Here is a 27656-nt window from a genome sequence, read left to right as displayed (position 1 = left end):
ATTAGAAAGTGAATCGAGTGCATCACTAATTAAGATAGGGTTGCTTACATTCAGACGATTGCAATCTGGGATGTAATTGGGTTAATGATTTGTTTACGCCACTAGGTGACCAGGTATATGTATATTTCTTAGAAAAAAGGTATTCTAACTGCATAAGTCATCAAATAAACGATAGCAGGTGGGCGAGCCCATTACAAAATTTATACACAACACGACGCATGTCGTAGAGTCAATTTGTCGCTATTATAATTAAGGTTTAAACGTAAAGCATCCCTTTTATTTCTAATGGGTACAATCAGGACTTTCAAAAGAGCACGGGACACCTCAGAGAGTAAAGTTAACCATTATCGCTAAACAGCTATTCATCATCGAAGCACACCACTTACTATTTATTAGCAGTTAAGGAGGGGGCATAATTTAACAAAAATGAATAAAAACGTGAGCTGGTCTTTTTATGACACATCTTTAAAAAAAAAGTTAAACCACAGTTTGAGTTGCCTCCCGTGATTATTGCTGCAAGCTGACAAGGGATAACGGGCCACTGTGAAAGAACATCAGAATTATACTCTTATTCAGAAAAAAGGCAGTCAAAACGATTAAACATTATAAATAATACATTCACTTTCGACATGTTGTTCTGTAAACATCATCCAACTGAATCGGGAATATAAGAGCTGAGGAACTACATGTATTGGAATAATATAGGACTTGCTTTAAAAGCATTCGGACTCTTCAAAATGTGTGTCACTTTTTAATAGATTGTTCTTTCTCGTAAAAGCATTCGGACTCTTCAAAATGTGTATCACTTTTTAATAGATTGTTCTTTCTCGTTAATGATATATTCTAAATAAATACATTCATATTCACGAAAAGGCCGAACCACCTGTCAACATGTCATATAGTGCTGATGGTGGAATCATCAAGTTAGGTGAGACATCATTCTCTTCATTTCTCGATGACTATGGTGACTATAGAAGTAATCTTTCTTCTATCAACATTGAGGGATTTAACTCCACACTGTCAGAAACATCCTTCCCAGTGGCTGTTCTGTCATTAACCAACATCGGATTGTCTTTACTCGCCAATTCACTGCTTCTTCGCATCTTGCATCTTCAGCAAACTATAGAAGAGGATACCCGACTTATGCATCGAGTTTGCACTGTTCTCCAAATGATCCTAAGCGTTACTTGGGGCGGTTGGGACTTTGGCAAATACATCGTCAATGATGCAGAGTCGTGCAAACTCCATTCATATATTTTCCCATATGTAACACTGTCCGCTTTCTTTGCACAACTATTCTGCTACAGTTTCATAAGTATTTGCAAGCTCTTGTTTATCACCAGACCATTGAAATACCACATCATGTTAACCCTTAAAAGGGTCAAAGTAATCCTTTTCATCATTGTCTTTGTAGCTGTTGTGATCTGTATTCCGCTGTTGCCGTGGCCTAATATGAAGTTCCATTCCTATGTCTCGAATTGCGAGATATCATTTGATAGGGTGTGGTTAGTTGAAATCATCATCAAAGCTCCAGTTATAACTGCTCTCTTTATAACCACTGTAACCAACATCACTATCCTAAGAGTAATCTACAAGCATCGACGTCGTCTGGACGTAACGACTACAGCGAATGATGACAATGAAGCTCCTCTTCGTAAACGAGTTGGACTTTGGATTCAGGCAAGTAAAGGAGTCTTGACCGTTCTGACATTGTCGATCTCATTCCATGTCTGCTGGTTCCCTTGGCTGGTGGCCTTTACTGATTGGGGATATTCCTTGGCTGTGATATTAGGAGGAGTAAGTGGATGGCTTCAGCCGTTACTGTACATCTGTACAACCAAAGAAGCCAAGCAGATTGTCCGGAACTACTTCCTAAAACTGAGATTGGCTCTGATGTGTAATAAACGCCGTAGAATTATCGCAGTATAGATCCTTGATATAGGCCCAACAATTATATGCCTACCTGAGAATGATCCAAGTTTAAAACAGACTATTATGTCACTGCACTAAATTTTATGTGGTAAGATAAGTGGATCTGTACATTTTCCGTCTATCCACTGAGGCTGATAGAGGAAGATTTATTCCCTAACTGATAAAATTCATGAGCAGCGAGAAAAGATCATCCGGACATGTCTCTAATCATGTGATATGCCCGAAAAGAATCAACAAAATTTAATCAAAAATAACTCCCACCGAAGTTATTATACCTGTTGTAAAACTAAACTGATCTCACCATAAAGTGAATTTACATGAACAATAATTATGACATGCATGACTGCCGTCTCAAAATCATATACCTAATTCTACAGTTCTAAGAATTTCAAATATTGCCCAGAAGAGTCGAATTATCAAAAGAAATCTCATGAAATACAGTGGTGCCAATAAAATAGTGAGCCCCACAAGAAAATGCACTCCATCATGCGAGTGTTGATTATAGACAACAACACTACATTATTCAGTGAGCCCAGAAAAACAATCTTTATTGAATGTAATATTTTCTTTGATAAATATTATTAATATTATCACTTGACTTCACAATTAAATATATAAAACGCGTCAGAACTTGAACACTTGAAATATGTTCATTTTCTAGTGGGGTTCACTAATTTTTTTAGTACCACTTTATATCTATAATATTTATTTTCAGTTGTTTTTAGATACATTAACTTGGTATATTCTATTGACACTCTACAATCCCCGGTTTAGATTGCTTTGAATGTGAAACCGTTGTGGTTTACTTTTATCATTATCGCTATTTACGATATTTGTAGATAAATGCCCTCGATAATTATTGTAATTGACATGTCTTGTTTAATTTTGAATGTTGAAGTTTTCGGTAATATCAATGTTTTTGTGAGTTTTTTTAAATTAACATTTTATGTAAATCTGATCACCATTTGGAATTAATTTGATATGCCAGGAATTTCTGTTTCCCGTTCTCATTATTTTTATATTGATTTATTAACTTCCCCTTTAAAAAAATCGGATATAGAAATAAAACGATCTGCTAAACATTTTAAAGAATCACAAACCCAATAATCTGATGAATAGAGTGTTTAATAATGCAGGGTTTGATACTTTGGAGTGCTGCAGTATCAACAAATCTGGACAAATTCAACAAGGAAAATATAAGAAAAAGAAGAATGAACGAAAATCAAGTTTAAACGTCCTTCTTTATTAAGGGGAGGGGGTGGCACGTGCTGGACGAGAGATTGAGGGAGCTAATAATGAGTCAATGGCTAAACCTTGACAGATAATGCATCATGACGCCATGGTAATTACTATTTCATTGCATGACAACCATTAGCCCTTTTTACATCAAGTGATGACAGTTTTCTCATCCGACATAATTACCTGTTACCCTACCAATAAATCGTGTAAATATAACATGATGTGGAGTGCTATTGGATGGATTGTATGCCAAAACTCAAATTATTATTTTTTTTTTCATTGTGCAACATGTTCAAATAAAAGATGTGCTTTGTCAGTGATTAAAAAAGGTCACAGATACAACCACAGAAAAGGTGTCATGTGTATCGTTTGTTATGTATGTTATCTTTGTCAAAACTCGACAATTTCTCTTTGCTGTGAAAACGGTTTTCATTGTATTCAGCACACACAACAATTACGGCACTTCGGTCTCTGAGCTAGAAGTGGACCAATATCGTTAACGATAAGTCATGTAACTTTTGTCAGGGGCAGGGGAACAAGGGGGTGTCAGTAGTTCAGTACACACTTATTTAGAAAAAACGTAAAAACTAACATCTGATTGTGATTTCCCTACATGGTCAGCCCCCACCTTTGGTTTACCCCCCCCCCTCTCCGACTTTCAAAATCATTTCACGGCTCGTGTATGTTACAACCTTATTTTCAGGGGGGAGACCCGGGATATCTCATTAGCTAAAGCATTGATTGTTCGCACTCCAGACAGCACACATAATCAATCACAGCGCTCCAAGGAATAGACTAATGCAATATGCGAGATACTCGTTAATAATTGTAGTCAAGCGGATTGATGTTCTGGACACACACAAAAACATAATTTTAAAAATTCGTCTTTGGTTTCGTTATAACAGAAACGCAACATCAGAGAACTGATTTAAGTTACACCCTCTTCGTTGAACATGCTCACAAGGTATAGGCCTGCATGCCTCGATCAGAACCTTCTCCTACTGTAAAGACATCGCGCCTTGTGGTCTGACAGCTGACCTTTTCTTCTTCATATTTGTACTGGAGAATATTTTCACATCTCAATTTCCATTTGGATATCGGTTTCGCAAGTAAGATACCGTACTGACGACATACTCTTCGACATCCATTGGCTGCTTATTCTTATTATTGCTTAATTGCGATTGCGATGGACTACTTGCTACAACTTCTGTTGTCGACACCCACACGAGATTTATAAAAAAAAAAGTGGACAATGTGATAATGAAGCCTTCTGCCACCGAGTGTCTGATATGTCAGTAGGATATATGCTGCATCGACAAAATGGATGTTGACAAAAACACAAACGCTAAATCTGTAATGATGATGCCTAGCGACCTGCAAAATTGATCCAACTTTAGTCTACCTTATTTAAATGAGATTAAAAAGAAAAACCTGAAGAGCATCCCTACTCTGAATAGCTTAATAATTCGTGATTCATTTCACATATTTCATTCGATTGAGGTGATTTGGTTTTATTTCCTCAATTAAACCATAAAAAGTACTTTCTATTCATCATCAATGGCCAAAGGGCTAATATGGCTCGTGAAGTCAAAGCAGAAATAAGTTCAGATAAACGAATATAAAGACTATGTAGACCACGACTGTATTTGAAACTGTACTATTCTAAACATTAATCTCATTGCTTCAACTAAATCAATGTCAGTTAGTGATTCGCCTCCAATATTTGGTTTTGAAAATACTAATCCCCATTCGTTGCTATGGAGAATATGACCACTTCATTGAAATATTTGAGTTACGATCCATTGGCAATCATTGTCTTTATCAATATGGGTCTATCCTTGCCCGTTAACTTACTCGTGATCTTTATTTTACAACGCCAGCAAGCGATGGACAATAACTCTTGTTTGATATACAAGGTATCTTCATATCTTCTGCTGATATTGAGCTTGGCGTGGGGCGGTTGGTCTCTCACTAACCATCTTTATGGATTACTTGGAAATGCATGTCTGATAACGCAATATATATTCAGCTTTGTAACAATGTCGCTTTTATTCGCTCAGATGTTCTGTTATATCTTCATCAGCATCTGTAAGGTCATACTGATAAGGCGCCCTCTACGGTACCATCTTATTTTGACATCACTGAGAGTGAAGATTGGACTGATCTTCGTCATTATGGTCCCTATCTTGGGTTGTATTCCACTCTTACCATGGTTTGATGTTTATTCAAATTTTGTCGACTTGCGATGCAAAGACCCGACCATTCTATTTTTAGAATCTTTGAAACTGGAAGACATATCAAATCGAAATACCACACGATACTCATTCTTAACACCCGTTGCCATAGCGCTCGTTGTAAACACCACAACCAACTTTGCTCTCCTAGGAGTAATTTGCAAACAAAAACGCCGCGTTGAAGCCAGCGATCAAGTAGCCCCAAGAAACGACGGCATGCGACCAAGGGTGAAGATTTTTCGACGGCAGTTTCCAAAAAAGGGTGTAGCCACGATTTTTACGCTCACAGTTTCGTTCTATGCTTGTTGGATTTTCTGGCCTTTGGGAATGATACTACAGTATAAATATATGAGGGATATAATGCAAATAACAGGTGGAGTGGGTTGTTGGCTTCAGCCTCTTCTCTTTCTCATCACAACCAAAGAAGCAAAAGACATCGTCAAAAGCTACTTAACGAAATTAAGATTTTAGAGTCACTTTATAGCCAAATGAAGGACATTGCGTTAATCAAACTTTTAATTAGACTTGCCCAGTCATTGTAAACATCACTCTAAATCTAGTTTAGTTTAAAAGATTATTTCGGGATTATCATTGCTATAAGAGTAATTAATTATGATAATCATTGTTAATGAAAAAAAAAATATTGGAACAGTTACTGAATTAAAGGAACATAATTATTTGTTTGTGTGTTGAAGTCAGTTTTGTAAAGTCCAACCCTATTTAGGGTAAATCGTATAGTAGAGATTGCAATTACAATCATATACCCTTATTAATCTTATGGATGATGATCATCACCATAGTGATGTTAATCACATGCCATCATTAATTGCTCTTGGAACCATTTTGGCACATTTCTTAAGATTATTGACAGCTATATTGATGTTGGTGCAAGCGTGCAATCACGGCAAGGGATAAAAGTAATTACTGACGCTGAGTAGATGCTTCAACCGTAGCGCCGTCCTCTAATTTACTTCCACAATGAAAGCAGTGACAGGTCTCATTCTAACCATGCTAACAGGGATAATAACAGATATGCTCACAGTCTCTGATAAAGGTTTAAGGCACGTTTTGGTCTCTTCTGTTTCATGTCATCAAGTGGTATTCTATAATGATTACGCTGATTCATCATCCCCTTTGGAATATGACCTGAATATTTTATGATTTGTGAGAACTCTATGTCGGAACTTTTAAACTAACATATAGCGCTTCGTTTCTTTTGACATCTTCAAATGCCTCCTTTGGATTTTGCTAAAAGACGGAGGAGACCGTGAGATCAAAAGAACTGACCAAATACCGCTTGACCCCACTGTCCCCAACTGATGATACATCTCGATCAGTTTGAGATTTATCTTGTTAAAAGCCATGTAACTATAACATTTTCGAGGAAACATCTTCTAAAGACGACCCTATATAGATAGACATTAAACTAAATTTGACAGGATATGAAAAATTTACATCTCGAGGGAACCAAATAGAACATACTTCTCTGACCACCAACTGCCATAGGTCCAATGTGATGAACTTTTGACACTAATGAACTTTCATATTTGACGTTTGACAAATATTGCCTGTGAATAATCTCCATCACAAGCTTAGTTATCTCTATCAGGAACGATGGCCAATTCAACAGAAATCCATTTTTCTCATCCAGTATCCATCTGCAGTTTTATCAACACAGGACTGGCGCTGCCAATCAACGCATTTGTGATTTTCGTCTTACACCGACAAGAAGTTATAAATGAAACTTCCCGCATACTTTATCAATTATCCGGTTATATTCAAATGATTCTAAGCATTTCATTAAGTAGTTGGTGTATTGGCTGGTACTGGTATGCCAGTGATGAAAAGTCATGTCTAATTTTGAATGCCGTTTTCCCTTTCCTTACAGTTTCAAGCCTATTCGCTCAGATGTTCTGCTACAGTTTCATTAGCATCTGCAAGCTCATCCTCATAAGACGCCCTCTACGGTACCATCTTATTTTGACGCCGCTAAAAGTGAGGGTTGTAATATTTTTCATTATTCTAGCGCCTATTCTATGCTGCATTCCTTTACTTCCGTGGTCGAACCAAGTCTCAAAGTTTTTTAGCGACATGTGCCCTGCCTTCGTGTCGCATCAAAACGATATTTCCTTTGGTGTTGGTATCGCCTTAAATATCTCATTCATAGCACCTGTTGCACTGACCATTGTCATAACTACGGCAACAAACTTTGCTATCTTAAGCGTGGCTTGTCAACACAAACATCGAATCGAAGCAAGGAGGAACGATTGCCCCACTGACGATCGAGAACGAGGACGACCTCGACCTTGGAATTTACCAGGGAAAGGTACTCTTACTGTATTGGTATTGACCATATCGTTTCATATTTGTTGGTTCCCTTGGCTTGTGAGGAGTACATTGACCTTTGAAAGGTTGGAAACTGCGCAGATAACTGGTGGATTGAGTGGTTGGCTTCAACCATTACTCTACATCGCAACCACGAAAGAAGCAAAAGACATCGTATGGAGTTACATATCAACATTTAGACAAACGCTTTGTCGGGAATGAAAGCGTCAAAGAAGAGAACTTTGATTACAATGATTATTCTTGGTAACGATCGACATTATCAACATTTTATTTTATCTTATTTCTTATTCATAAAAATTCATATATATCTATTCATATAAATGTACTTATAAAAGGGGGCCTTCACCCTACAAGGTCTGCTTTTTAGTTGGTCTCCTTCCCTTTCGATATCATGGTATTATTGTATTATAAAAGTGGTTTGAATGTTATATTTTGTAAATATGTATATTGAACTATCATTGTAAATGTAAAAAGATTGAAAGAGGAAATAAATGAATTTAATTGAATTGAATTGAACATAAACGTAATGTATATGTACTGCGTTACCAAGATTACCTAGTGTGATGTAATTATGCCATTCCAATTATGCATAGGAAGTTTGTTTCTGCCTGGAACTAAACTTCGTACAGGTTCTTATAAAGCTCTAACTAAGTTGTTTTATGTCTACATAATTTATATAGTTATAGAGATTGTTTTCTCTCTGTACATTTTCCATTTGAAAACAAATCATTTATATTCGATGTTTGAAGAAGTGACTACATGAACGACTTAAGTGAACAAATTATTGAAATAAAATCACCGCTTATACAGAAAAAATAGTCCTTGCCGAAATACTAGTACTTTTTTTTATTTATTTCAAAATTTACATTGATACAATAAACGGAAATAACAAACTAATGTTCCATGCTCTTTTCATATATACCCATTCAAAATACTTTATCACTTTGAATAATCCGCGGCAAAAACATAATATTCAATTTGGGTGTCACTGGCAAAAAAAAGAGTGTGTGTGTGTGAGAGAGAGAGAGAGAGGCACGAGGTAGGCCTTTCCATTGGTTGCAGAACTAAACCATGCATTTATCGGGCATAGGCCTACGTTACCGCCTCCCCCTATCGCTGCTCATTCTTCAGATCACTCAAACAACAATATTAGGCCTATCTGAAAATGCGTTATTTATGTCATACGGTAGCGTATACTGAGCAAAAAAATTAAGGGGCCTGATATGGCGTATGAGGCAAAATTTCTCAAACGCTGCGAGAAGGGGGAAGCGAGCGAGCAAACATTTTGACTTTTAATACAAAATTTTGTGACAGATTTTACATGTAAAATAGGATCATATTTCCCCCAATTCCTTTCATTTCTTCCCTCTTTTTTCGTGGTCTTGATTTTTTTAAATCATTGTTATTATAATAATAATAATAATTATTATTATTATTATTTAGGGGGTAGGGGCCCGTACCCCCAAAGCTCCCCATCTGCATGCCAGAGATATCACTACCCAAGCTGGTTTTCTGTCTCATTGGGACTCTGGGAGTGTATGCCTCGTGAAAGGTGTGTCCGATTTTCTGTCAAGACCAAAACGGAGAACAATAAATTTGCCAGCTTCCTAGAGCATTTTAGTTGAGAAAAACTTAAATTAGCTGCATGGGCTTGCAAACAAAATGACATTATTGACAATATTTAGTGTTTAAATCACTAAAAAATGGAAGACCTAAAGCTCACAACATTTTTTAAATTTGTTTAGTCATTATAAGGACTACAGCTTCTCACCATCTGACTATCACAATATTGATGACTTCGAAGAAAAAAAAACCCAGGTGAAAGTTCATATTTTCTTTCTTTGCATGAATGTAAAGCCTCGTCGAAAGACAAGGGCACAAGGCAGAAATAAATTCCGATCTAATTGGTCCGCTGCACGAAAATCTTTAATAAAAGGCGGAAGATTTGTGCGTGATGAAGTGAACCCACGGATATCAAATAAAGATCTGAAAATCAAGATGTAGTTATGTGAAGATGACTGCATGAATGGTTAGTTTTCAAACTTCACTAATACTCAACGATGTTCTATAGTACATGCGCCTGTGGATGCGTTGATTCATCAGATTTGTATGTATACATTAGACCTATAGCAAGCAGTCCTCTACGGGGTTTAAAAATTAAAGCAGAACCATTATTTTGATGAACTAATTCAAAATAATGGAAAGAGTTTTTACTATTGAAAATATATTACAGAAAAAGCTTTACTTTTCATATGCTATATATACATTTTTTTCGTGGCGAAATTAGAGCACATACTTTTGTGTTAACATATAATCTTACTAACCATCAACTAAATAATAGCAGGGCCCACTGGGAGAACAGCTTTCGAAACTGAAGTGGCTACCCTGGGTAAAATATGCCGTTATTATTATTATACTAATATGATATCTATTTTGATTTCCCGATCTTTGTTCTGTCTCCGTGGGTTGACTTCATAACACACAAATCTTTCGCCTTTTACGAAAGATTCCGTTTAGAGGACCAATAAAATTGGAATTTAATGATTTATTTCGGCTTTGTCCTTGGACGAGGCATTATCATGAAACGAAAGTTATTATAATTGATTTCAGATTTTAATGATTACTACAGGGATTTCTCAGTTACTATATCAGATTCTCACATTTTCAATATTTACATGATTGATGACTGAAATAACCCAGAGAATATTGATACTGCATATTACCAAAAGAAAATATTAACACGAACCCCCCTCCCTCCTCCGACGAGGCCCCGACAAGAGTAATTTAGCAGATAATCAGAAAGAAACATGAATTATTGATATATCTTCGATATGTTTCATTACCTATTATCATCTTTCTTCGCATTGATATTGCGAGCCTCATCAAAAAAGACAAAGCAGAAAGAAATTGTTAAATTCCGATCTTATTGGTCCTCTGCACGGAAATCTTTAGTAAAAGGCGAAAGATTTGTGCGTGATGCAGTGAACCCACGGATATCAAGTGAAGATCTAAAAATCAACATGTAGTTATGTGAAGATGACTAAATGAATGGTTAGTGTTCAAACTTCACCAGTACTCAACGATGCTCTCCTTATTTAAATAAGAATAGAGCATGCGCCAGGGTATGCGCTGATTCATAAGATTTGTGAATACATTAGGCCTACAACAGGCGCTCCTATACGGGTCTAAAATTGAAGCACAACCATTCGATAATTTCATTCAAATGGAAATAGATTTTACTAAAATATATATTACAGAAAATACCTACTTTTTATATGTTAAGTACATTTTTTAATGGCGAGATAAGACCATCTACTTTTCTGTTAACATATACCAACCATAAACTAAATACTCATATTTCATATGTCTAACTTACATTTTAATTTCCCGATCTTTGCTCTGTATCCGTGAGTTCCTGCATCACTCACAGACCTTTCGCCTTTTACTACAAAAATCCGTGCAGAGGACTTATAAGACCGGAATTTAATAATTTATTTTAGCCTTGTCTTTTGATAGGGCTTGATCATGCAAAGAAAGATATTATAAATGATCTCAATCTCAGATCTTGTTTCCGCGCCAACTTGAAGAGTTTTAATTCACTAATATTTTACATGTTATATATATAGATGGCAGTGTGTATCTGGCATACCCGAGAGATCAAGTCCGACACAACAGTAGGTCGATCTAAATTAAAAATAAAGACAAATGTAAAAACTGCTAAAAGGTACGTTTTTCACTAAAGATTGGATGCAAAATAAAAAAATTATATCGCTTAATTTCACAAAAGGGGTTATGGAAATGTGATATTTTTAAACACCCACAGTTCCTTCAAAATTATTATACTATAAAACGTCAAACACATCGAAGTTATTCGATAACAAGTACAACAATACACGAGACGGTGGTCTGTACTGTTTCCAGAAGAAGAAGAACAAAGAAACTGTAAATGATATCACAATTCTACATGTTAAATGAAACGGGTTTTAAATCAATATAAAGGAAAAATGAAATGTTATATCGTTATTTTATACAATTACCCTTTAAAATAAATCACGAGTGATGTAATCGGGTTCTTCATGCGCTACCGCCACTCAAGTATTTTGCTTTTGCGCATAGACTATAGGCTTACAAACAAAGGTTTGAAATTCTCTTACATTCTTTTGTTCTTGGTCATATTTTCGCGAAGATACATACTCTCAATCATTATCATGCACAATATTCTGATGATTGACTAAAATAATTAAGATAATATCAATACTACAGAATACCAAAAGGAAAATATTAACCCCCTCCCTCATCCCCCGAAAAGGGTAAATTAGCAGATACTCAGGTAAAGCATGAATTATTGATATATTGGATATGTTTCAATTCCTATCATCTGTCTTTGCATAAATGATATTAGCCTCATCAAAAAGACAAGGCAGATATAAATTAATATATACCGATTTTATTGGTCCTCTGCACGGAAATCTTTAGTAAAAGGCGAAAGATTTGTGCGTGATGCAGTGAATCCACGGAGAACAACTAAAGATCGAGTAATCAATATGTAGATATTTGAAGATGATTAAATGAATGGTTAGTGTTCAAACTTCACCAATCTCAACGATGCTATCCTTATTTACATAACAATGGTAAATGCGTATTGCAGGATGCGCTGATTCGCCAGATTACACGAATACATTACAACGCTTGAGCGAAACAATCTATAATAGGGCCTAAAATAGAACCGAAAGGGACAATGGACGGTAGACGGCGAGCTGTGATTGGCTGTGATTGAATGCATTATAGAAAGTAGACCTTTGTGGGTTTAAAATGAAAGCCTAACAATTTCAGGAGCTTGTACAAATAAAGATGAATATGTAATAAATAAAAAAATAAAAACCCTTTTTTCCCATTACACGCATGGTAGGCCTATACATGCTCCTTTCATGGCGAGCTAAGAATATATTATTTAGATTTATAGTTTTACAAACCGGCAACTAAATACTCGTTTTGTATTCATATTTTGATATTCAGGGCCCCGTCTTACAAAGAGTTACGATTGATCCAATCAACCGTAACTCTATGGAAATCCATCAGTGTCATAATTTTTTCTACAGGAAATTTGCAAAATGTCCTTTGTAAACAAAGGAGATTACACCAAATTGTCAAGAAATCAATGAATCTATGGATATACATTCATATCTCGATTTTTTTTAAAATAAACATGCATTTTATAATTATGTTGACTTTGCTGGCCGTCCATAGTTGCGATTGATCGGATCAATCGTAACTCTTTGTAAGACGGGGCCCAGATCTCCAGACATCATCCGTGTGTTCACTGAATCGCTTTTTACTAAAGATTTCCGTGCAGAAGACCAATAAGATTGGAATTAAACAATTTATTTCTGCCTTGTCCTTTGATGAGGTTTAATCATGAAAAGAAAGATATCATGAATCAATTGATCTCAGCCTTGTTATTTGCCAATAAAGAGTTTCATTTCACTGATAGAGGACAGTGCGTATCTAGCATATCCGAGAGATTAAGTCCAATACAACACAAAAGGTCGATATTAATATTTTTTTTAAAGTCGATCTGAATATAAAAGAAAAAAACTGTTAAACTTGGCTCTTTCACTGAAAATTTGATGCAAAATAAGATAGTTTGTATCGTTTAGTTCACAAAAAGATATGCAAATGAGATATTGTCACACACCCACAGTTATTAATGTTATGATATGAAACTTATATTAGGCCTATCTCGATAATGTCTGACAGTAAAGAAATTTGGAAATTATATCACAGATAATTACGATGATGGCAGTTTAAATGTTCAAGATACATTATTACAAAGGACAAATTATGATTTTTTATTATTTCATATACAATTACCACTCAGCATAGATCATGTGTGACGTGATTGAGTTTCTCATTCGCTCACCGCCCGTTTTTAGTTTGTACATATAGAGTACAAACGGAAGTTTGAAATTCTCTTACTTTCTTTTGTTTTAGGTAAGATTTTCGTAAAATTGTAAATACAAGTTATAATAGATTCTCGCAATCATAATGTATTCATTTCATTGATGACTAAAATAACACAGAGAATAATAGTGTTGTAGATTGTAAAAAAAAAAAAATAGTGACCCACCATCCCCTCCCCTGCCTCCGAGGCCCCGACCATGCCGACTGGAGAAATTTAGCAGTAAATCAAAAAGAAACATGATATTTGATATCTTCGAACTGTTTCATTTCTTATTTCTTTTCTTTGCATAGATATTATGAGCCTCGTCGAAAGACAGGGCAGAAATAAATTGTTAAATTCCGATCTTATTGGTCCTCTGCACGGAAATCTTTAGTAAAAGGCGAAAGATTTGTGCGTGATGCAGTGAACCCACGGATAACAATTAAAGATTGAGAAAATAGATGTACTTTTGTGAAGATGACTGAATGAATGGTTAATGTTCAAACTTCACCAAGACTCAACGATTTTCACCTAATTTAAATAACAATGGAACATGCGCCTGTGCAATGCACTGCTAGATTTGTGAATACATTAGAGCAAGCAGGCCTCTACGGTTTCATTTGAACCATTAGGAACATGCTCCTCATTTAAATGGAAAGAAATTACACTATGAAAAATAAATTTAAGAAAAATCTCGACCTTATGTATATATTTCATTATATATATTTATATATGTTCTTCATGGTGAGATAAGGCCATGCATTTTTTCATTCATACTTTAAGAAACCATTATCAAATATTCATTTTGCATTTATATTTGTTTTCCAGATTTCTAGAGCCGACATCCGTGGGTTCACTGCATCACGCACAAATCTTTAATTTGCGTTTGCTAAAAATTTCCGTTCAGATGACCAAATATTTAGAAAACACACATGTTACCTCAATTCTCATACGAGAGTTAAAGTTCAATTTTGTGAAACCTCTATTACATGTCATCCAACGAAACAACAACAGACTTAAAAAGTGATAATGTAAGTAAAATATGCCTGACTATGTACAAAAGTATCGGGGGTGTCTTAATGTGACATCATCATAAAGAGCACCATATTGGTCGCATTGCCAACAACAGGATGTCGTTAAATATTGTTAGTGATCTGAACATTCAAATGCTAGTAACTTATCATTTATTCATTTTTTCTTAAACTTCCACCGATTTTGTTATTCATTTTTTGGGGTCTTATTCCCGTCAACTATTTCCAACGGTTTCACTCTCCTTGTTATAATATTGCTATAATCATGCCATTTAAGATTTGTATCCACTTGGTCTACAAGGAGATGGCTATTATCAGATCATGGCCATACGGGCTTAACCCACTTGGGGCCTGTTGCAGAAAGAGTTGCGTTTAAACGCAAGTCCCGAATACAAGTGCTTCATTGGCTGAAAATCAAATTGCACAAGATTTTTTGAGTTGCGTTTGATTGCAACTCTTTCTTCAACGGGCCCATGGTCTACTCTCAATTTGGTAAAATTTCTATTAATTTTCGTGCAACACCCACTTGGTCTAAAAATTAAGTAAGTTGTCCGTTTAGTCTGGTCCATGCTATAATATACTTCGTATTCTAACAATTTACATCCTTGTCTACTTGGTTCATAAACAGCTCATCTTATCAGTACATAGAGTGAATGGTATCAGACTCAGTGTACATAAGACGGAACAAAACTGATATAGCCTAACTGGTATTTAGACAAGGTGGTAAGCGGGCTTGGTAATGAGACCAAATGGTGTGTAGAAGAATTGGTTGTAGACGAACTGGTTGCAGACGAACTGGTTGCAGACGAACTAGAATTCAACCATGTGGGATGGATCATGAGACCAAATGAAAATCACAAAAGTTGGCCGTAGACCAAGTATCAATTTACTTGCAGGAGCATACAATTCTTGAGCTCTCGTAAACAAAATCTGTCAGGCTGGACTATCATTTCACATATATTTTATGATTATTGTATCATAATTTCAGAGCAAATAACATTAAAATGATTTTAGCTTTTGAGCCCCATACCAGTGTATCGAAGTTGACCTAATCGTGAATTTTTAAAAAAAGTTTTAGATATTTCTGGTAAATGTTTCTTGTGTCTGTTTACGTTGGTAATTTAGGGAAATTCCCTTATGCAGTTTGTCGACGTTGAGGGCCATCAATTTTGATGTATTTGTATGTTGTGTCTGTACAGGCTAGCTAGCGCGAAAAGCAAACGTGTCCACGGTATAGGCCATGCATATAGCACCTGTACGTTCCTGCAGTGTTTTGAACGTAGCTCTCTAATAAATAGTACTTTCTTTTGTCAAAATGTCTTCTTTCTCGCGACCAGCTAAATTGTCATTCAATGATTTTGATGCAGTCGGTGTAGATTTGGATCATACACTGTGTAAATACAAGTTGGATAACACATTTCCGGTAAGTAGAACTAGAAGTTAATTTTTGTTGAGCAGCTATCAGTGCCAACAACACTCAACAGTCTGACAGTCAACAAGACTCAGCTCAGTCTCGGTCTCAATTACCCAGGGAGCTCCGGCCCGCGAAGCGGCTGTATTTCGGCTTGATCTCGAGGTAATTGTCAAATTCTCATTCAGACATATCATCACTTGGCCTGTTTGGCTTCGCCAAATCGTAGTTTTGATATGGGCTAAAGTTAGCGATGAAAGATCTGCCTTCTGCAGCTCACCTGTTTGTTTGCCGCATGTTCATTTCGAAGTTACGGCGAAGCTAAGTATGTCTGACTTAAGTTATAGATAGGAATAACCGTCGTTTGTGGGAATTTATTTAACATTTTCTGACATTTTACTATCATCCCCATTCATATGTATTGGTGAGTGTGCCAACGCAGTTCAGCGGAGCAACCGAAATACAAGCTAGTTTTGGTCTATATGACTATGTCTGGCTGAGAATTTGAACGATGTAGAGGTCAAAGCCGAAATACAGCCTTGGCTTTGATGTAGATCAGGATATTTTGAAAAGCGTTGGTTATATTGACCTTGAAGTTGAACTGTAACTGATCTAGAGACTTGCTATGACATTTGCAAACAGTTAAATTTGCTCAAGGTCGGCAGGTGCAAAACTGCATTAGTGCCCTTCAGGTTTGAAGGCTCTGGATGAAGATCGCCATTTCGTGGGGTTACCGTTATTCAAAATTGCGACTCAGCAGCGAACTACATTACTACATATCTAAGTTAGCATAGGCCCTAGATTCTGTTATACCAATTGATAATAATTAAATATGTATATGAATCCACGGAGAACAACTAAAGATCGAGTAATCAATATGTAGATATTTGAAGATGATTAAATGAATGGTTAGTGTTCAAACTTCACCAATCTCAACGATGCTATCCTTATTTACATAACAATGGTAAATGCGTATTGCAGGATGCGCTGATTCGCCAGATTACACGAATACATTACAACGCTTGAGCGAAACAATCTATAATAGGGCCTAAAATAGAACCGAAAGGGACAATGGACGGTAGACGGCGAGCTGTGATTGGCTGTGATTGAATGCATTATAGAAAGTAGACCTTTGTGGGTTTAAAATGAAAGCCTAACAATTTCAGGAGCTTGTACAAATAAAGATGAATATGTAATAAATAAAAAAATAAAAACCCTTTTTTCCCATTACACGCATGGTAGGCCTATACATGCTCCTTTCATGGCGAGCTAAGAATATATTATTTAGATTTATAGTTTTACAAACCGGCAACTAAATACTCGTTTTGTATTCATATTTTGATATTCAGGGCCCCGTCTTACAAAGAGTTACGATTGATCCAATCAACCGTAACTCTATGGAAATCCATCAGTGTCATAATTTTTTCTACAGGAAATTTGCAAAATGTCCTTTGTAAACAAAGGAGATTACACCAAATTGTCAAGAAATCAATGAATCTATGGATATACATTCATATCTCGATTTTTTTTAAAATAAACATGCATTTTATAATTATGTTGACTTTGCTGGCCGTCCATAGTTGCGATTGATCGGATCAATCGTAACTCTTTGTAAGACGGGGCCCAGATCTCCAGACATCATCCGTGTGTTCACTGAATCGCTTTTTACTAAAGATTTCCGTGCAGAGGACCAATAAGATTGGAATTAAACAATTTATTTCTGCCTTGTCCTTTGATGAGGTTTAATCATGAAAAGAAAGATATCATGAATCAATTGATCTCAGCCTTGTTATTTGCCAATAAAGAGTTTCATTTCACTGATAGAGGACAGTGCGTATCTAGCATATCCGAGAGATTAAGTCCAATACAACACAAAAGGTCGATATTAATATTTTTTTAAAAGTCGATCTGAATATAAAAGAAAAAAACTGTTAAACTTGGCTCTTTCACTGAAAATTTGATGCAAAATAAGATAGTTTGTATCGTTTAGTTCACAAAAAGATATGCAAATGAGATATTGTCACACACCCACAGTTATTAATGTTATGATATGAAACTTATATTAGGCCTATCTCGATAATGTCTGACAGTAAAGAAATTTGGAAATTATATCACAGATAATTACGATGATGGCAGTTTAAATGTTCAAGATACATTATTACAAAGGACAAATTATGATTTTTTATTATTTCATATACAATTACCACTCAGCATAGATCATGTGTGACGTGATTGAGTTTCTCATTCGCTCACCGCCCGTTTTTAGTTTGTACATATAGAGTACAAACGGAAGTTTGAAATTCTCTTACTTTCTTTTGTTTTAGGTAAGATTTTCGTGAAATTGTAAATACAAGTTATAATAGATTCTCGCAATCATAATGTATTCATTTCATTGATGACTAAAATAACACAGAGAATAATAGTGTTGTAGATTGTAAAAAAAAAAAAATAGTGACCCACCATCCCCTCCCCTGCCTCCGAGGCCCCGACCATGCCGACTGGAGAAATTTAGCAGTAAATCAAAAAGAAACATGATATTTGATATCTTCGAACTGTTTCATTTCTTATTTCTTTTCTTTGCATAGATATTATGAGCCTCGTCGAAAGACAGGGCAGAAATAAATTGTTAAATTCCGATCTTATTGGTCCTCTGCACGGAAATCTTTAGTAAAAGGCGAAAGATTTGTGCGTGATGCAGTGAACCCACGGATAACAATTAAAGATTGAGAAAATAGATGTACTTTTGTGAAGATGACTGAATGAATGGTTAATGTTCAAACTTCACCAAGACTCAACGATTTTCACCTAATTTAAATAACAATGGAACATGCGCCTGTGCAATGCACTGCTAGATTTGTGAATACATTAGAGCAAGCAGGCCTCTACGGTTTCATTTGAACCATTAGGAACATGCTCCTCATTTAAATGGAAAGAAATTACACTATGAAAAATAAATTTAAGAAAAATCTCGACCTTATGTATATATTTCATTATATATATTTATATATGTTCTTCATGGTGAGATAAGGCCATGCATTTTTTCATTCATACTTTAAGAAACCATTATCAAATATTCATTTTGCATTTATATTTGTTTTCCAGATTTCTAGAGCCGACATCCGTGGGTTCACTGCATCACGCACAAATCTTTAATTTGCGTTTGCTAAAAATTTCCGTTCAGATGACCAAATATTTAGAAAACACACATGTTACCTCAATTCTCATACGAGAGTTAAAGTTCAATTTTGTGAAACCTCTATTACATGTCATCCAACGAAACAACAACAGACTTAAAAAGTGATAATGTAAGTAAAATATGCCTGACTATGTACAAAAGTATCGGGGGTGTCTTAATGTGACATCATCATAAAGAGCACCATATTGGTCGCATTGCCAACAACAGGATGTCGTTAAATATTGTTAGTGATCTGAACATTCAAATGCTAGTAACTTATCATTTATTCATTTTTTCTTAAACTTCCACCGATTTTGTTATTCATTTTTTGGGGTCTTATTCCCGTCAACTATTTCCAACGGTTTCACTCTCCTTGTTATAATATTGCTATAATCATGCCATTTAAGATTTGTATCCACTTGGTCTACAAGGAGATGGCTATTATCAGATCATGGCCATACGGGCTTAACCCACTTGGGGCCTGTTGCAGAAAGAGTTGCGTTTAAACGCAAGTCCCGAATACAAGTGCTTCATTGGCTGAAAATCAAATTGCACAAGATTTTTTGAGTTGCGTTTGATTGCAACTCTTTCTTCAACGGGCCCATGGTCTACTCTCAATTTGGTAAAATTTCTATTAATTTTCGTGCAACACCCACTTGGTCTAAAAATTAAGTAAGTTGTCCGTTTAGTCTGGTCCATGCTATAATATACTTCGTATTCTAACAATTTACATCCTTGTCTACTTGGTTCATAAACAGCTCATCTTATCAGTACATAGAGTGAATGGTATCAGACTCAGTGTACATAAGACGGAACAAAACTGATATAGCCTAACTGGTATTTAGACAAGGTGGTAAGCGGGCTTGGTAATGAGACCAAATGGTGTGTAGAAGAATTGGTTGTAGACGAACTGGTTGCAGACGAACTGGTTGCAGACGAACTAGAATTCAACCATGTGGGATGGATCATGAGACCAAATGAAAATCACAAAAGTTGGCCGTAGACCAAGTATCAATTTACTTGCAGGAGCATACAATTCTTGAGCTCTCGTAAACAAAATCTGTCAGGCTGGACTATCATTTCACATATATTTTATGATTATTGTATCATAATTTCAGAGCAAATAACATTAAAATGATTTTAGCTTTTGAGCCCCATACCAGTGTATCGAAGTTGACCTAATCGTGAATTTTTAAAAAAAGTTTTAGATATTTCTGGTAAATGTTTCTTGTGTCTGTTTACGTTGGTAATTTAGGGAAATTCCCTTATGCAGTTTGTCGACGTTGAGGGCCATCAATTTTGATGTATTTGTATGTTGTGTCTGTACAGGCTAGCTAGCGCGAAAAGCAAACGTGTCCACGGTATAGGCCATGCATATAGCACCTGTACGTTCCTGCAGTGTTTTGAACGTAGCTCTCTAATAAATAGTACTTTCTTTTGTCAAAATGTCTTCTTTCTCGCGACCAGCTAAATTGTCATTCAATGATTTTGATGCAGTCGGTGTAGATTTGGATCATACACTGTGTAAATACAAGTTGGATAACACATTTCCGGTAAGTAGAACTAGAAGTTAATTTTTGTTGAGCAGCTATCAGTGCCAACAACACTCAACAGTCTGACAGTCAACAAGACTCAGCTCAGTCTCGGTCTCAATTACCCAGGGAGCTCCGGCCCGCGAAGCGGCTGTATTTCGGCTTGATCTCGAGGTAATTGTCAAATTCTCATTCAGACATATCATCACTTGGCCTGTTTGGCTTCGCCAAATCGTAGTTTTGATATGGGCTAAAGTTAGCGATGAAAGATCTGCCTTCTGCAGCTCACCTGTTTGTTTGCCGCATGTTCATTTCGAAGTTACGGCGAAGCTAAGTATGTCTGACTTAAGTTATAGATAGGAATAACCGTCGTTTGTGGGAATTTATTTAACATTTTCTGACATTTTACTATCATCCCCATTCATATGTATTGGTGAGTGTGCCAACGCAGTTCAGCGGAGCAACCGAAATACAAGCTAGTTTTGGTCTATATGACTATGTCTGGCTGAGAATTTGAACGATGTAGAGGTCAAAGCCGAAATACAGCCTTGGCTTTGATGTAGATCAGGATATTTTGAAAAGCGTTGGTTATATTGACCTTGAAGTTGAACTGTAACTGATCTAGAGACTTGCTATGACATTTGCAAACAGTTAAATTTGCTCAAGGTCGGCAGGTGCAAAACTGCATTAGTGCCCTTCAGGTTTGAAGGCTCTGGATGAAGATCGCCATTTCGTGGGGTTACCGTTATTCAAAATTGCGACTCAGCAGCGAACTACATTACTACATATCTAAGTTAGCATAGGCCCTAGATTCTGTTATACCAATTGATAATAATTAAATATGTATATGAATCCACGGAGAACAACTAAAGATCGAGTAATCAATATGTAGATATTTGAAGATGATTAAATGAATGGTTAGTGTTCAAACTTCACCAATCTCAACGATGCTATCCTTATTTACATAACAATGGTAAATGCGTATTGCAGGATGCGCTGATTCGCCAGATTACACGAATACATTACAACGCTTGAGCGAAACAATCTATAATAGGGCCTAAAATAGAACCGAAAGGGACAATGGACGGTAGACGGCGAGCTGTGATTGGCTGTGATTGAATGCATTATAGAAAGTAGACCTTTGTGGGTTTAAAATGAAAGCCTAACAATTTCAGGAGCTTGTACAAATAAAGATGAATATGTAATAAATAAAAAAATAAAAACCCTTTTTTCCCATTACACGCATGGTAGGCCTATACATGCTCCTTTCATGGCGAGCTAAGAATATATTATTTAGATTTATAGTTTTACAAACCGGCAACTAAATACTCGTTTTGTATTCATATTTTGATATTCAGGGCCCCGTCTTACAAAGAGTTACGATTGATCCAATCAACCGTAACTCTATGGAAATCCATCAGTGTCATAATTTTTTCTACAGGAAATTTGCAAAATGTCCTTTGTAAACAAAGGAGATTACACCAAATTGTCAAGAAATCAATGAATCTATGGATATACATTCATATCTCGATTTTTTTTAAAATAAACATGCATTTTATAATTATGTTGACTTTGCTGGCCGTCCATAGTTGCGATTGATCGGATCAATCGTAACTCTTTGTAAGACGGGGCCCAGATCTCCAGACATCATCCGTGTGTTCACTGAATCGCTTTTTACTAAAGATTTCCGTGCAGAGGACCAATAAGATTGGAATTAAACAATTTATTTCTGCCTTGTCCTTTGATGAGGTTTAATCATGAAAAGAAAGATATCATGAATCAATTGATCTCAGCCTTGTTATTTGCCAATAAAGAGTTTCATTTCACTGATAGAGGACAGTGCGTATCTAGCATATCCGAGAGATTAAGTCCAATACAACACAAAAGGTCGATATTAATATTTTTTTAAAAGTCGATCTGAATATAAAAGAAAAAAACTGTTAAACTTGGCTCTTTCACTGAAAATTTGATGCAAAATAAGATAGTTTGTATCGTTTAGTTCACAAAAAGATATGCAAATGAGATATTGTCACACACCCACAGTTATTAATGTTATGATATGAAACTTATATTAGGCCTATCTCGATAATGTCTGACAGTAAAGAAATTTGGAAATTATATCACAGATAATTACGATGATGGCAGTTTAAATGTTCAAGATACATTATTACAAAGGACAAATTATGATTTTTTATTATTTCATATACAATTACCACTCAGCATAGATCATGTGTGACGTGATTGAGTTTCTCATTCGCTCACCGCCCGTTTTTAGTTTGTACATATAGAGTACAAACGGAAGTTTGAAATTCTCTTACTTTCTTTTGTTTTAGGTAAGATTTTCGTGAAATTGTAAATACAAGTTATAATAGATTCTCGCAATCATAATGTATTCATTTCATTGATGACTAAAATAACACAGAGAATAATAGTGTTGTAGATTGTAAAAAAAAAAAAATAGTGACCCACCATCCCCTCCCCTGCCTCCGAGGCCCCGACCATGCCGACTGGAGAAATTTAGCAGTAAATCAAAAAGAAACATGATATTTGATATCTTCGAACTGTTTCATTTCTTATTTCTTTTCTTTGCATAGATATTATGAGCCTCGTCGAAAGACAGGGCAGAAATAAATTGTTAAATTCCGATCTTATTGGTCCTCTGCACGGAAATCTTTAGTAAAAGGCGAAAGATTTGTGCGTGATGCAGTGAACCCACGGATAACAATTAAAGATTGAGAAAATAGATGTACTTTTGTGAAGATGACTGAATGAATGGTTAATGTTCAAACTTCACCAAGACTCAACGATTTTCACCTAATTTAAATAACAATGGAACATGCGCCTGTGCAATGCACTGCTAGATTTGTGAATACATTAGAGCAAGCAGGCCTCTACGGTTTCATTTGAACCATTAGGAACATGCTCCTCATTTAAATGGAAAGAAATTACACTATGAAAAATAAATTTAAGAAAAATCTCGACCTTATGTATATATTTCATTATATATATTTATATATGTTCTTCATGGTGAGATAAGGCCATGCATTTTTTCATTCATACTTTAAGAAACCATTATCAAATATTCATTTTGCATTTATATTTGTTTTCCAGATTTCTAGAGCCGACATCCGTGGGTTCACTGCATCACGCACAAATCTTTAATTTGCGTTTGCTAAAAATTTCCGTTCAGATGACCAAATATTTAGAAAACACACATGTTACCTCAATTCTCATACGAGAGTTAAAGTTCAATTTTGTGAAACCTCTATTACATGTCATCCAACGAAACAACAACAGACTTAAAAAGTGATAATGTAAGTAAAATATGCCTGACTATGTACAAAAGTATCGGGGGTGTCTTAATGTGACATCATCATAAAGAGCACCATATTGGTCGCATTGCCAACAACAGGATGTCGTTAAATATTGTTAGTGATCTGAACATTCAAATGCTAGTAACTTATCATTTATTCATTTTTTCTTAAACTTCCACCGATTTTGTTATTCATTTTTTGGGGTCTTATTCCCGTCAACTATTTCCAACGGTTTCACTCTCCTTGTTATAATATTGCTATAATCATGCCATTTAAGATTTGTATCCACTTGGTCTACAAGGAGATGGCTATTATCAGATCATGGCCATACGGGCTTAACCCACTTGGGGCCTGTTGCAGAAAGAGTTGCGTTTAAACGCAAGTCCCGAATACAAGTGCTTCATTGGCTGAAAATCAAATTGCACAAGATTTTTTGAGTTGCGTTTGATTGCAACTCTTTCTTCAACGGGCCCATGGTCTACTCTCAATTTGGTAAAATTTCTATTAATTTTCGTGCAACACCCACTTGGTCTAAAAATTAAGTAAGTTGTCCGTTTAGTCTGGTCCATGCTATAATATACTTCGTATTCTAACAATTTACATCCTTGTCTACTTGGTTCATAAACAGCTCATCTTATCAGTACATAGAGTGAATGGTATCAGACTCAGTGTACATAAGACGGAACAAAACTGATATAGCCTAACTGGTATTTAGACAAGGTGGTAAGCGGGCTTGGTAATGAGACCAAATGGTGTGTAGAAGAATTGGTTGTAGACGAACTGGTTGCAGACGAACTGGTTGCAGACGAACTAGAATTCAACCATGTGGGATGGATCATGAGACCAAATGAAAATCACAAAAGTTGGCCGTAGACCAAGTATCAATTTACTTGCAGGAGCATACAATTCTTGAGCTCTCGTAAACAAAATCTGTCAGGCTGGACTATCATTTCACATATATTTTATGATTATTGTATCATAATTTCAGAGCAAATAACATTAAAATGATTTTAGCTTTTGAGCCCCATACCAGTGTATCGAAGTTGACCTAATCGTGAATTTTTAAAAAAAGTTTTAGATATTTCTGGTAAATGTTTCTTGTGTCTGTTTACGTTGGTAATTTAGGGAAATTCCCTTATGCAGTTTGTCGACGTTGAGGGCCATCAATTTTGATGTATTTGTATGTTGTGTCTGTACAGGCTAGCTAGCGCGAAAAGCAAACGTGTCCACGGTATAGGCCATGCATATAGCACCTGTACGTTCCTGCAGTGTTTTGAACGTAGCTCTCTAATAAATAGTACTTTCTTTTGTCAAAATGTCTTCTTTCTCGCGACCAGCTAAATTGTCATTCAATGATTTTGATGCAGTCGGTGTAGATTTGGATCATACACTGTGTAAATACAAGTTGGATAACACATTTCCGGTAAGTAGAACTAGAAGTTAATTTTTGTTGAGCAGCTATCAGTGCCAACAACACTCAACAGTCTGACAGTCAACAAGACTCAGCTCAGTCTCGGTCTCAATTACCCAGGGAGCTCCGGCCCGCGAAGCGGCTGTATTTCGGCTTGATCTCGAGGTAATTGTCAAATTCTCATTCAGACATATCATCACTTGGCCTGTTTGGCTTCGCCAAATCGTAGTTTTGATATGGGCTAAAGTTAGCGATGAAAGATCTGCCTTCTGCAGCTCACCTGTTTGTTTGCCGCATGTTCATTTCGAAGTTACGGCGAAGCTAAGTATGTCTGACTTAAGTTATAGATAGGAATAACCGTCGTTTGTGGGAATTTATTTAACATTTTCTGACATTTTACTATCATCCCCATTCATATGTATTGGTGAGTGTGCCAACGCAGTTCAGCGGAGCAACCGAAATACAAGCTAGTTTTGGTCTATATGACTATGTCTGGCTGAGAATTTGAACGATGTAGAGGTCAAAGCCGAAATACAGCCTTGGCTTTGATGTAGATCAGGATATTTTGAAAAGCGTTGGTTATATTGACCTTGAAGTTGAACTGTAACTGATCTAGAGACTTGCTATGACATTTGCAAACAGTTAAATTTGCTCAAGGTCGGCAGGTGCAAAACTGCATTAGTGCCCTTCAGGTTTGAAGGCTCTGGATGAAGATCGCCATTTCGTGGGGTTACCGTTATTCAAAATTGCGACTCAGCAGCGAACTACATTACTACATATCTAAGTTAGCATAGGCCCTAGATTCTGTTATACCAATTGATAATAATTAAATATGTATATGAATCCACGGAGAACAACTAAAGATCGAGTAATCAATATGTAGATATTTGAAGATGATTAAATGAATGGTTAGTGTTCAAACTTCACCAATCTCAACGATGCTATCCTTATTTACATAACAATGGTAAATGCGTATTGCAGGATGCGCTGATTCGCCAGATTACACGAATACATTACAACGCTTGAGCGAAACAATCTATAATAGGGCCTAAAATAGAACCGAAAGGGACAATGGACGGTAGACGGCGAGCTGTGATTGGCTGTGATTGAATGCATTATAGAAAGTAGACCTTTGTGGGTTTAAAATGAAAGCCTAACAATTTCAGGAGCTTGTACAAATAAAGATGAATATGTAATAAATAAAAAAATAAAAACCCTTTTTTCCCATTACACGCATGGTAGGCCTATACATGCTCCTTTCATGGCGAGCTAAGAATATATTATTTAGATTTATAGTTTTACAAACCGGCAACTAAATACTCGTTTTGTATTCATATTTTGATATTCAGGGCCCCGTCTTACAAAGAGTTACGATTGATCCAATCAACCGTAACTCTATGGAAATCCATCAGTGTCATAATTTTTTCTACAGGAAATTTGCAAAATGTCCTTTGTAAACAAAGGAGATTACACCAAATTGTCAAGAAATCAATGAATCTATGGATATACATTCATATCTCGATTTTTTTTAAAATAAACATGCATTTTATAATTATGTTGACTTTGCTGGCCGTCCATAGTTGCGATTGATCGGATCAATCGTAACTCTTTGTAAGACGGGGCCCAGATCTCCAGACATCATCCGTGTGTTCACTGAATCGCTTTTTACTAAAGATTTCCGTGCAGAGGACCAATAAGATTGGAATTAAACAATTTATTTCTGCCTTGTCCTTTGATGAGGTTTAATCATGAAAAGAAAGATATCATGAATCAATTGATCTCAGCCTTGTTATTTGCCAATAAAGAGTTTCATTTCACTGATAGAGGACAGTGCGTATCTAGCATATCCGAGAGATTAAGTCCAATACAACACAAAAGGTCGATATTAATATTTTTTTAAAAGTCGATCTGAATATAAAAGAAAAAAACTGTTAAACTTGGCTCTTTCACTGAAAATTTGATGCAAAATAAGATAGTTTGTATCGTTTAGTTCACAAAAAGATATGCAAATGAGATATTGTCACACACCCACAGTTATTAATGTTATGATATGAAACTTATATTAGGCCTATCTCGATAATGTCTGACAG

At 35.9% G+C, this 27656-nt stretch overlaps 8 non-coding genes across 8 annotated transcripts; 2 read left to right on the top strand and 6 right to left on the bottom strand.

Annotated features, from left to right (window-relative positions):
- Window positions 1–9607: 9607 nt before the first annotated feature.
- On the bottom strand, window positions 9608–9725 carry LOC129259756 (U5 spliceosomal RNA). The gene has a single exon (XR_008584367.2). It is a non-coding gene; the product is annotated as a U5 spliceosomal RNA (small nuclear RNA).
- Window positions 9726–10207: 482 nt separating this feature from the next.
- LOC129259754 (U5 spliceosomal RNA) lies at window positions 10208–10324 on the top strand. The gene has a single exon (XR_008584366.2). It is a non-coding gene; the product is annotated as a U5 spliceosomal RNA (small nuclear RNA).
- A 305-nt stretch (window positions 10325–10629) lies between these two features.
- Window positions 10630–10747, bottom strand: LOC129259753 (U5 spliceosomal RNA). Its single transcript, XR_008584365.2, has one exon. It is a non-coding gene; the product is annotated as a U5 spliceosomal RNA (small nuclear RNA).
- A 406-nt stretch (window positions 10748–11153) lies between these two features.
- LOC129259757 (U5 spliceosomal RNA) lies at window positions 11154–11270 on the top strand. Its single transcript, XR_008584368.2, has one exon. It is a non-coding gene; the product is annotated as a U5 spliceosomal RNA (small nuclear RNA).
- An 884-nt stretch (window positions 11271–12154) lies between these two features.
- On the bottom strand, window positions 12155–12271 carry LOC129259751 (U5 spliceosomal RNA). The gene has a single exon (XR_008584363.2). It is a non-coding gene; the product is annotated as a U5 spliceosomal RNA (small nuclear RNA).
- Window positions 12272–14011: 1740 nt separating this feature from the next.
- On the bottom strand, window positions 14012–14130 carry LOC129259752 (U5 spliceosomal RNA). Its single transcript, XR_008584364.1, has one exon. It is a non-coding gene; the product is annotated as a U5 spliceosomal RNA (small nuclear RNA).
- Window positions 14131–18727: 4597 nt separating this feature from the next.
- On the bottom strand, window positions 18728–18846 carry LOC135154006 (U5 spliceosomal RNA). The gene has a single exon (XR_010293465.1). It is a non-coding gene; the product is annotated as a U5 spliceosomal RNA (small nuclear RNA).
- A 4597-nt stretch (window positions 18847–23443) lies between these two features.
- On the bottom strand, window positions 23444–23562 carry LOC135154005 (U5 spliceosomal RNA). Its single transcript, XR_010293464.1, has one exon. It is a non-coding gene; the product is annotated as a U5 spliceosomal RNA (small nuclear RNA).
- Window positions 23563–27656: the final 4094 nt, after the last annotated feature.

The sequence above is a fragment of the Lytechinus pictus genome, chromosome 4 (assembly GCF_037042905.1).
Source record: "Lytechinus pictus isolate F3 Inbred chromosome 4, Lp3.0, whole genome shotgun sequence".
NCBI lineage: Eukaryota > Metazoa > Echinodermata > Echinoidea > Temnopleuroida > Toxopneustidae > Lytechinus > Lytechinus pictus.
This window is presented reverse-complemented; position numbering and strand designations above follow the sequence as displayed.